At 42.8% G+C, this 9,162-nt stretch overlaps 1 pseudogene; it reads right to left on the reverse strand.

Annotated features, from left to right (window-relative positions):
• Nucleotides 1-3,705: 3,705 nt before the first annotated feature.
• Nucleotides 3,706-5,822, reverse strand: LOC102865675 (annotated as a pseudogene).
• Between the last annotated feature and the right edge of the window lie 3,340 nt (nt 5,823-9,162).

Genomic DNA, 9,162 nt, shown 5'->3' on the forward strand with positions numbered 1-9,162 from the left:
AAAAAATAAAAAAATTACTAAAAAAAAATGCTGAACAAGTTCGGCCCTTTTGATTTTCCTACTCTAGCTCCTCGCACATTTCATTGTAATATTTTGCTTTGTCATTCTGAGCTGCCTTTTGGAATCTTCTGTTCAGCTCTTTAGTATCTTGAATTCTTCCTTGTGCTTTGGCTTCTCTACGCTCCAGTTCAATCTTCAGAGTTTCTACTGACATCCATTTTGGTCTTTTCTTCCTCTTCTGTCTTTCTTTGTAATCATCGTTTGCACTCTTTCTGGATGATAGGTTATGTATGTAGTTTGTTTTTTTTTAATTGTTGCTCCTGAGTACTGTAACATATTCCATTGTGTGAATGTACCCATTTACCAATCCAGTGGATTGTGCTTGGATATTAGGTCTGTTTCCATCTTCTTGCAATGGTGAATAAAGCTGCATGAACTCTTGTGTACAAATCTCTGTGTCTCAGTTCTAATTTCTTTTGTGTATATTCCTAGCCGTAGAATCGCTGGGTCATATACAATTTCTATGTTCACGTTTTTGAGGAAATGTCAAGCTGCCTTGCAGAGTGGTTGTCCCATGAACAATGCATGAGAATTCCAATCTCTCTGGATCTTCATTAACATTCATTGCCCGGTAAACATTTATCACATGTTAAACGTTGCCACTGCAACTGGGGTGAGATGCTGTCTCACGGTGGTTTTTATTTTAATCTCTCTCATTGAGCATTTCTTAACCTGTCTGCTGGACATCTGAATGTCTTCCTCTGTGAAAAGTCTTTCTATGTATTTTGCCAATTTTGTAATTGTGTTATCAGTCTTTTTCATGTGGAGATCCTGTAGGATTCTACAAACTTTTTTTATGAGACCTTTGTCTGAGATGGTATTGCCAAGTACTTTCCCCAGTCAGTAGGTTTACTTTCTACCCTATTGGAAAAAAAGGTGCACAATCTTTAGAAAGTATCATTCATCACCTTTTTTAAAAAAGCATGACTTTCCTATCTCTATTGAGATTGTGTTGAACATGTAGATTGCTTTTGGTAGGATTGTCATTTTTACTATATTGACTATCCATGAACAGGTAACAATTTCTCATTTATTTAGGTCTTTTGTTTATTCTTGCAGAAATTTTTTGTAGTTTTCTTTGTAAAGGCTTTTCCTGTCTCCAGTTAGGTTTATTTCTAAGTATCTCAATTTGTGGTTGGCTATTGTAAATGGTATTGTTTTCTTGATTTCCTTCTCTGTGTTTTCTTTGCTATTGTAGAGGAAACCCACTGAGTTTTCTATATTGTATCCTGTCACCTTATTAAATTTATCCACTAGTTCTAACAGATTTTTTGTTGAGTCTTTGGGGTTTTCTGCGTACACTATTATATCATCTGTATATAGTGACAGTTTAGCTATCTCTTTGCCAGTCTGGATGACTTTCCCTTCATTCTCCTGTCATACTGCTGTAGCAAGTACTTTCAGGAAAATACAGAATAGGAATGGTGAAGTGAGCATCCTTGTCTGGTCCCTTGTCTGTTTGCAAGGAAAATTATTTTAGTCTTTCTCCACTGAAAATTATATTGGCTCTTGGTTTTGGATATATACTTTTGATTTTAGTGAGGAAATTCCATTCTATTCCTATTTTATTGAGTGTTTTAATCAGAAGGGGTGTTGGATTTTTTTAAAATGACTTTTCTGTATCAATTGCTGGGATTATGTGATCCTTGTTATTTGCATTGCGATGAATTGCATTGATTGGTTTTTTTAATGTTGAAACTTCCTTGAAGTGTGTGTGTGTGTGTGTGTGTGTGCTGTTGGATTTTAAAGGCCAGGATTTTGTTTAGGATTTTTGCACCTATCTTCAAGAGTAATATTGGTATGTAGTTTTCTTTGTTGGCAATATATTTGCCTGGTTTTTGTATTAGGGTTTTGCTTACCTCATAGAATGTCTCTGGGAGTGTTCCTTCTTCTTCTTCTATATTTTGAAATAATTTAAGTAGAATTGATGATGGATATTCTCTGAAAGTTTGGTAGAATTTAGCCTTAAAACCATCTGGCCAGGACTTTTTTTTTTTTTTTAGTGGAATCTCTTTCTGACTTATTCAGTTTCTCCTTTTGTTGTGGATCTGTTCAAGCGTTCTACATTGGTGTCAAGCTGGGTGGGGCATGAATTTAAAAGAATTTGCCCATTTTCTCTTGTGTTGTTGTTGTTATGTGCCATCGAATCGTCTGTGACTCATAGCGACCCTATGTACAACAGGCCCAAAACGTGATCTATCCTGTGCCAATCTCATTGTCTCTGACACACATATCCCCATTACTCCAGTCACTGAATCAATCCATCTCATCGAGGGTCTTCTCTTGTGCTGTCCCTCCACCCTCCCAAGCATGACATCCCTCTACAAGGACTGATCTTGCCTTGCAACATATCCTAAGTATGTCAGACGAAGCTTCAGAATCCTTGCCTCCAAAGAGCAGCCTGGTCTCACCCTCTCTAGGAAGAACTTGTTTGTTCTCCTAACAGTCCATGATATATTCAATACTCTTCTCCAGCACCACAGCTCAAAGGCATCAATTCTCCTTCTAGCCTCCTTAGTCATTGTCCAGTTTTCCAATGCATAGGAAGTAATTGCAAAGAGCATGGCCTGGATCAGGCACACCTTAGTCTCCAGACTGACATCATTGCTCTTCAGTACTTTGGAGAGGTCTCTGAAAGCAGACCTTCTCAGTGCAATTTGTCTTTTAATTTCCTGGCTGCTGGTACCAAGAGGGTTGATTGTGGAGTCAAGAAAACTAACATTATTAACAATCTCAATCTCTTCACCATCTATGATGATGCTACCAATCGGCCCAGTGGTTAGAATCTTTGTTTTCTTGATGTTGAACTTCAATCCATATTGATGGCTGCAGTCCTTGACCTTCCTCAGTTTCAACAAGCAGCGTTGTGTCATCTGTATAATGCAGATTGTTGATGAGTTTCCCTCCAATCCTGATGCCACATTTCTCCTCATAGAGCCCAGCCTCCCGGATAATCTGTTCTGCATATAGATTAAAATGGTATGGAGATAGGACACATCCATGGTGTACGCCCTTCCCAATGTCGAACCATACAGTGTTTCCTTGCTCTGTCCTGACGACTGCTTCCCGGTCTAAGAACTGGCTTAGCATAAGCACAATCAAGTGTTCTAGGATTCCCATTCTTCTCAGTCAGTCAGTTTGTTGTGATTCACACAGTCAAATGCCTTTGTATAGTCAATGAAACACAGATAGATATTCCTCTGGTACTCTCTCCTTTCAGCCAAGATCCATCTGACATTACCTATAATATCCCTAATACCATGGCCTCTTCTAAACACAGCCTGCACTTCAGACAGTTCTCTGTTGATGTGTTTTTCCAGTTTTTTTCATAATCTTCAGCAGAATTTCCCTTGCTTGTGATATCAATGATATTGTTTGATAATTTCCGCACTGTCGGGCCACCTTTCTTTCTAATGGGAACAAATATAGATCTCGTCCAGTCAGTAGGCCAAGTGGTTGTCCTCCAGATTTCTTGACACAACTTGGTGGCTCATCCTGAGCAGCATCTGTTTGTTGAAATATGCCAATTGGTATGCCATCAATTCCTGAGGCCTTGTGGTTTTTTTTGTTTTGTTTTTGTTACTTTAACATGTATTGATAAAAAAAAATAAAGAGTAGGGGGAGGTTTCAACGTCCTTCAGGTTACTATTTCCTGGTATCAAAAGACATTATTCTCAAACAATAACTTTTGTAGCCTGCTGTTGCCAAGTTGCCGCTGTACCCATAACTCCCATAGCCAGCGCCAGCATTCATGTAGCTGCCTTGGTTGGCGCCACCGAGTCCTCGCCCTCACTTTCGTCCACGGATGTTTCCTCCTCGTCCCCGACCACGAAGGTTTGGGGGTGGGGGCACTTCGTTGTGCATGGGACCTCCCATTCCAAAGCCAGAGTTATGTGGTTTAGCAGCAAATTTCAGGCCCCCTCTGACAGGGACAGGGACTCTCTTCTTTTTGTTTGCATCAAGGGCAAGAGGGGTGTCGGGGAAAAGCTTTTCTAGTGCAGCAAGGTCAGCATAGGCCTTTGCCACCTTTTTGTTTGACCCAGCACCTTGAAACTTCTGACATTCCACCTCAACCTCCATGACGAAGCACTTATCATGGCTGCCTCTGGTCTTGGAGATGAGCTCGTACTTGAGGCCGCGCCTCTTCTCTTTCATTTCCATGACGGGGTTCTTGCCATGCTTGGTGAGGATCGGCCCCTGCTGTTTTACGTTCTTAGCAGTGGAATCTGAGAGGAAGGCAGCACTGGGGGTGGAGACAGCTTCCACCACAGGGGGAGGGGTCACCACAGCGGGCTTTGCTTCAGTCTCTTCGGCCGAGTCCTCCCCCTTCCTGGAGTCCCTGCCTTCAGCGCCAGTTGGCAGATCCATGGCAAGACCTTAACAGCCACGTGCAGTTTAGCAGTCTTTTTTTATGGCCCTGAGGCTTCAAACGAATTCCGATCTACTTCAACTGACATTATGAAGATGGGGGCATGCACAGCCCCGGTCTGGGAAACAAGTTTGTACTGCAATCCAGGTTTCAACTGGTTCAATCGCATCAAAGCGTTCATTGCCTGGGGAGGTTCTGCCTTCTCCTCTTTCTTCTGAATCTTCTTCTTCTTGCTCGGTGACTTTTCCTCTCCGTCCTCCTCCATCAGGCCTTTCAGGGGTGTAATGATGTAGGTGGTACTGGGGGGGATTTGAACGGTGTAATCCACTGGATTTTCATTCTTTGGTTTCTTGGGCATCTTAGAAGGCAGAGGGTCCATCCCCAGGACTTTATGGAGCAAGTCGAAGCGCATGCTGCACACTCTGTGTGATATCCTCCCGTTGCTGTCTGTCTACATGCCCAATAGCATCAGTGGCTTCTTTATCACGAGAGTCATAAATGCCAGAACCATCTGGCATTATGATTCCCGACTCCAGGCACTCCAGCACTCTCCTAAGGGCCTCGCTGGCACCCATGGGTCTGTTACCTGTGCCGACGGATTTCTCACAGAGAAACTCGAGATGCCATTCTCTGAGGGGACCCCAGGTAGGCACACGGGTGCACAGGTCTCTCAGAACCCGGATGACAATGACACAGGATTTCAGTCCATTGGCTCTAGCCTGGAACCACTTGGCGTGTCAGAGGGAGGCCAAGGCAGCAAGGCATTTCTGCCTGTCCAGAACGTCCGGGGAATCGTTGACTGATAGCGTTTCTCCAGCTATTATTTTCTCCATTTCTTCTTGGACAACAGGGGATGTCAGGTGGATGATCAAGAACAAGGGAGGCTCTTTTGTGTTTTTTATCATAATTGCCGCATCATCAACAGATTGTAGTATTTCATATTTGTCTTCTGTTACAGCAGTGAGCTGGATGGCTAGGTTGTCGGCCACCTTGTCCAGGAGGGCGGTGGTGGGCTTCTCCTTACATAACAGGACCAGCTCCAGGTCCAAGTCCCCCTTGAGCAGAAGGCCTTTTGCTACGAGGCCAACACGCATCACACCCCACAGGGTTCTGGTCATGTGTTCTGTCTTCTGTTTCCCAGCCCCCTCTTTGCTCTCATCCTCTGGGGGCGCATCCATGTTCTCAGACTCAGCATTTTCATTGCTTCCTTTCTCCTGCTCATCGATCCAGTCAGACACAGCTTTGAGAGTGCTCTCAGTGTGTGACACAATGTTCTGAACAGCTTCTAGTTCCTCTTGGGTTGAATAAATGGAAGAATGTTTTGCCATCACATGGCGATCATCATTCACAAAAATTCTCACTGTACGCATTTTTACTTCTTTTCTGTAGTGTCTGGAAACCAAACTTTTGCTTATCTTTTCAAACTGTGACAGATTTCCTTGGTGTTATCAACACTTCAACTATCTTGTCTGCGTCCTCCTTCCTTCAACAGCTGCCGCCACTGCCGCCACCCTCCTGCCACAGCCCCCCCCCCTTCTCCCTCCCGGGCCTTGTTTATTGCCAGTTCTTTCAGAGCAGCTTGAACGTCTTCCTTCATCACCACAGGTTCTTGCTCATATGTTGTTTCATGAAATTCTTCCATGTATGCCAATTCCTTTTGGCGTAATTACTTTGTATACTCTTTCCATCTTCTTTTAATGCTTCTTGGATCACTTAATATTAAAGAAAAGAAATGCTGAGCAAGTTCGGCCCCTTTGATTTTCTGACTTCTGCTCTTTGCACATTTCATTGTAATACTGTCTTCCCACTCTACCCTTTGGAATCTTCTGTTCAACTCCTTAATATCTTGATTCTTTCCCTTTGCTTTGTCTTCTCAGTGCTCTAGTGCAATATTCAGAGTTTCTTCTGACATGCATCTTGGTCTTTTCTTCCTCTGTCTTTGCAATGACCTTTGCATTCTTCTTGGATGATATTTTTTTATATTCTCCCACAGCTCATCTGATCTTCACTCATTATTGTTCAAGGCCTCAGACATGTTTCTGAGATGGTTTTGAAATTCAGGCAGGATAGATTCAAGGTCAAATTTTGGTTCCCGTGCATTTGATTTAATTTTCCTCAGCTTCAGCTTGAATTTCTATATGAGTAGTTGATAGTCTGTTCCACAAGGAGCTGGAGTCAGAAAATCAAAAGGGCCGAACTCGCTTAGCCAAGGAACTGAAGAACAAATTCAAACCTCGAGTTGCTATAATCAAGGATGCTTTAGACAAATATTAAATGATCCAGGAAGTAGTAAAAGAAGATGGAAAGAATATCCTGAGTCACTGTATCGAAAGGATTGGCAGACACAGAAGAATTTAATGAAATGACAAATGAGCAAGAGCCTGTGGTGATGAAGGAAGAAGTTCAAGCTGCTTTGAAGGAAATAGCAAAAAATAAGGCCCCAGGAATAGATGATATACCAGTTGACATATTTCAGCTAACAGATGCTGCCCTGGACGTGCTCACCCAGTTGTGCCAAGAAGTCTGAAGAACAACCACTTGGCCAACTGGCTGGAAGAGATCTATATTTGTTCCCATTCCAAAGAAGGGTGGCCCAGCAGAGTGTGGAGACTATAGAACAATCTCATTGATTTCACATGCAAGCAAGATTCTACTGAAGATTACCCAAAAATTACTGGAACAGCACATCAGCAGAGAACTGCCGGAAGTCCAGGTTGGGTTTAGAAGGGGTCGTGATACTAGGGATATTGTAGCTAATGTTAGATGGATCTTGGCTGAAAGCAGGGAGTACCAGAGGAATGTATATCTGTGCTTCATTAATTATGCAAAGGCATTTGACTGTGTGGATCACCACAAACTGTGGCTGACTCTGAGAATAATGGGAATCCCAGAACACTTGATCGTGATAATGCAACACTTATACTTGAACCAAGAGGCAGTCCTCGGAACACAGCAAGGAAACACTGCATGGTTCAAAATTAGGAAGGGCGCACCCCAGGGATGTGTCTTTTCCATAACTTTTCAACCTGTATGAAGAACAGATTATCTGGGAGGCTGGGCTCTATGAGGAGAAATGCAGCATCAGGATTGGTGGACGATCTATCAACAATCTGCGTTATGCAGATGACACAACCCTGCTTGCCCTGAAGCATTTGCTGCAGAGGGTCAAGGACTGCAGCCTTCAATATGGATTGAGGCTCAATGTCAAGAATACAAAGATTCTCACCACTGGGTCAATTGGCAGCGTCAGGATGGATGGCGAAGAGATTGAGATTGTTCACAGCTTCAGTTTGCTTGGCTCTACAGTCAACACTCTTGGCACCAGCAGTCAGGAAATGAAAAAGTGTATCGCGATGGGAAAGTCTGCTGTTAGGGACCTCTCTAAAGTACTGAAGAGCAATGGTGTTTCTCTGGAGACTAAGGTGCATCTGGTACAGGCCATGGTCTTTGCAATCACTTGTTATGCGTCAGAGAGCTGGACAATGACCAGGGAGGCTAGAAGGAGAATTGATGCTTTTGAGCTTTGGTGTTGGAGGAGAGTGTTGAGGGTACCATGGACTGCTAAAAATACAAACAGATTCATCCTGGAGAGGGTTATACTGGGATGCTTCTTGGAGGCAAGGATTCTGAGGCTTCGTCTGACATACTTTGGTCATGTTGTAAGGAGAGACTGTCCTTGGAGAGGGACATCATGCTTGGGAGGGTGGAGGGACAGTGCAGGAGGGGAGGGACCTCTGGGAGGTGGATTGATTTGGTGACTGGGGCAATCAGGATGAGTGTGTCGGAGACAATGAGATTGGCACAGGACAGAGCAGAGTTTAGGGCTGTTGTCCATAGGGTCGCTATGAGTCGCAAGCGACTTGACAGCACATAACAGCAGCAACAACAACAATGAATATTAAGTCCTTGATTGTGCAAAATTCTATCATTCTATCTCAAGCTTCATTTCTGTCACCAAGTCCATGTTTTTCAACTACTGATCCTTCCTCTCTGTTCCCAACTTTTGCCTTCCAGTCACCCATTATTATTATTGAATCTTGATTGCATGTCTAGGTTTTCAAATTTAATAAAGTACAGTTTTTCTTATATTCTGATACTATAGATTTATATCCTCTGATTCTGTTGTGATATATCATGCTGTTTTGGTTATTACAGCTCTGGTGGCCTATTGGCAAGAAGCTGTGCTGCATTCCTGAAGGCACACGGTTCAAGATCACCAGCTGTTCTGAGGGAGAAGGAACCTCCTGAGTGATTAACTGCCTCTGAAAACCCGCTGGAAATTTCTTTAGGGTATATCCCTAGTAGTAGAATTGCTGAGTAAAATGGTATTTCTATTTCCAACTTTTTTAGAAAGTTCCATACTGCCTTCCATAGTGGTTACACCATTTTACGCTCCCATCAGCAGTGAATAAGGGTTCCAGTTCCTTTACAACCTCTCCAGCATTTGTTGTTTGCAGTTCTGTTAAATTTTACTATTGTTTCTGAGGTGAGATGATACCTTATAGTTGTTTTGGTTTGCATCTCTCTGAGAGCTAGGGATTTTAGATATGTGCACACCCATGTTTATTGCTGTTATTCACAAAAGCAAAGAGATGGAAGCAATCCAACTGCCCATCAACAAATGAATAGATCAGCACTGAAAATTAAGAAACTCATAAAATATTATACAACATGGTGACACAGGAGCATATTATGCTGAGTGAAATATCTCAGTCACAAAAGGACAATTACTA

The sequence above is a fragment of the Elephantulus edwardii genome, unplaced genomic scaffold (genome assembly GCF_000299155.1).
Source record: "Elephantulus edwardii isolate Elephantulus edwardi_28Jun2011 unplaced genomic scaffold, EleEdw1.0 scaffold00464, whole genome shotgun sequence".
NCBI classification, from domain to species: Eukaryota; Metazoa; Chordata; class Mammalia; order Macroscelidea; family Macroscelididae; genus Elephantulus; species Elephantulus edwardii.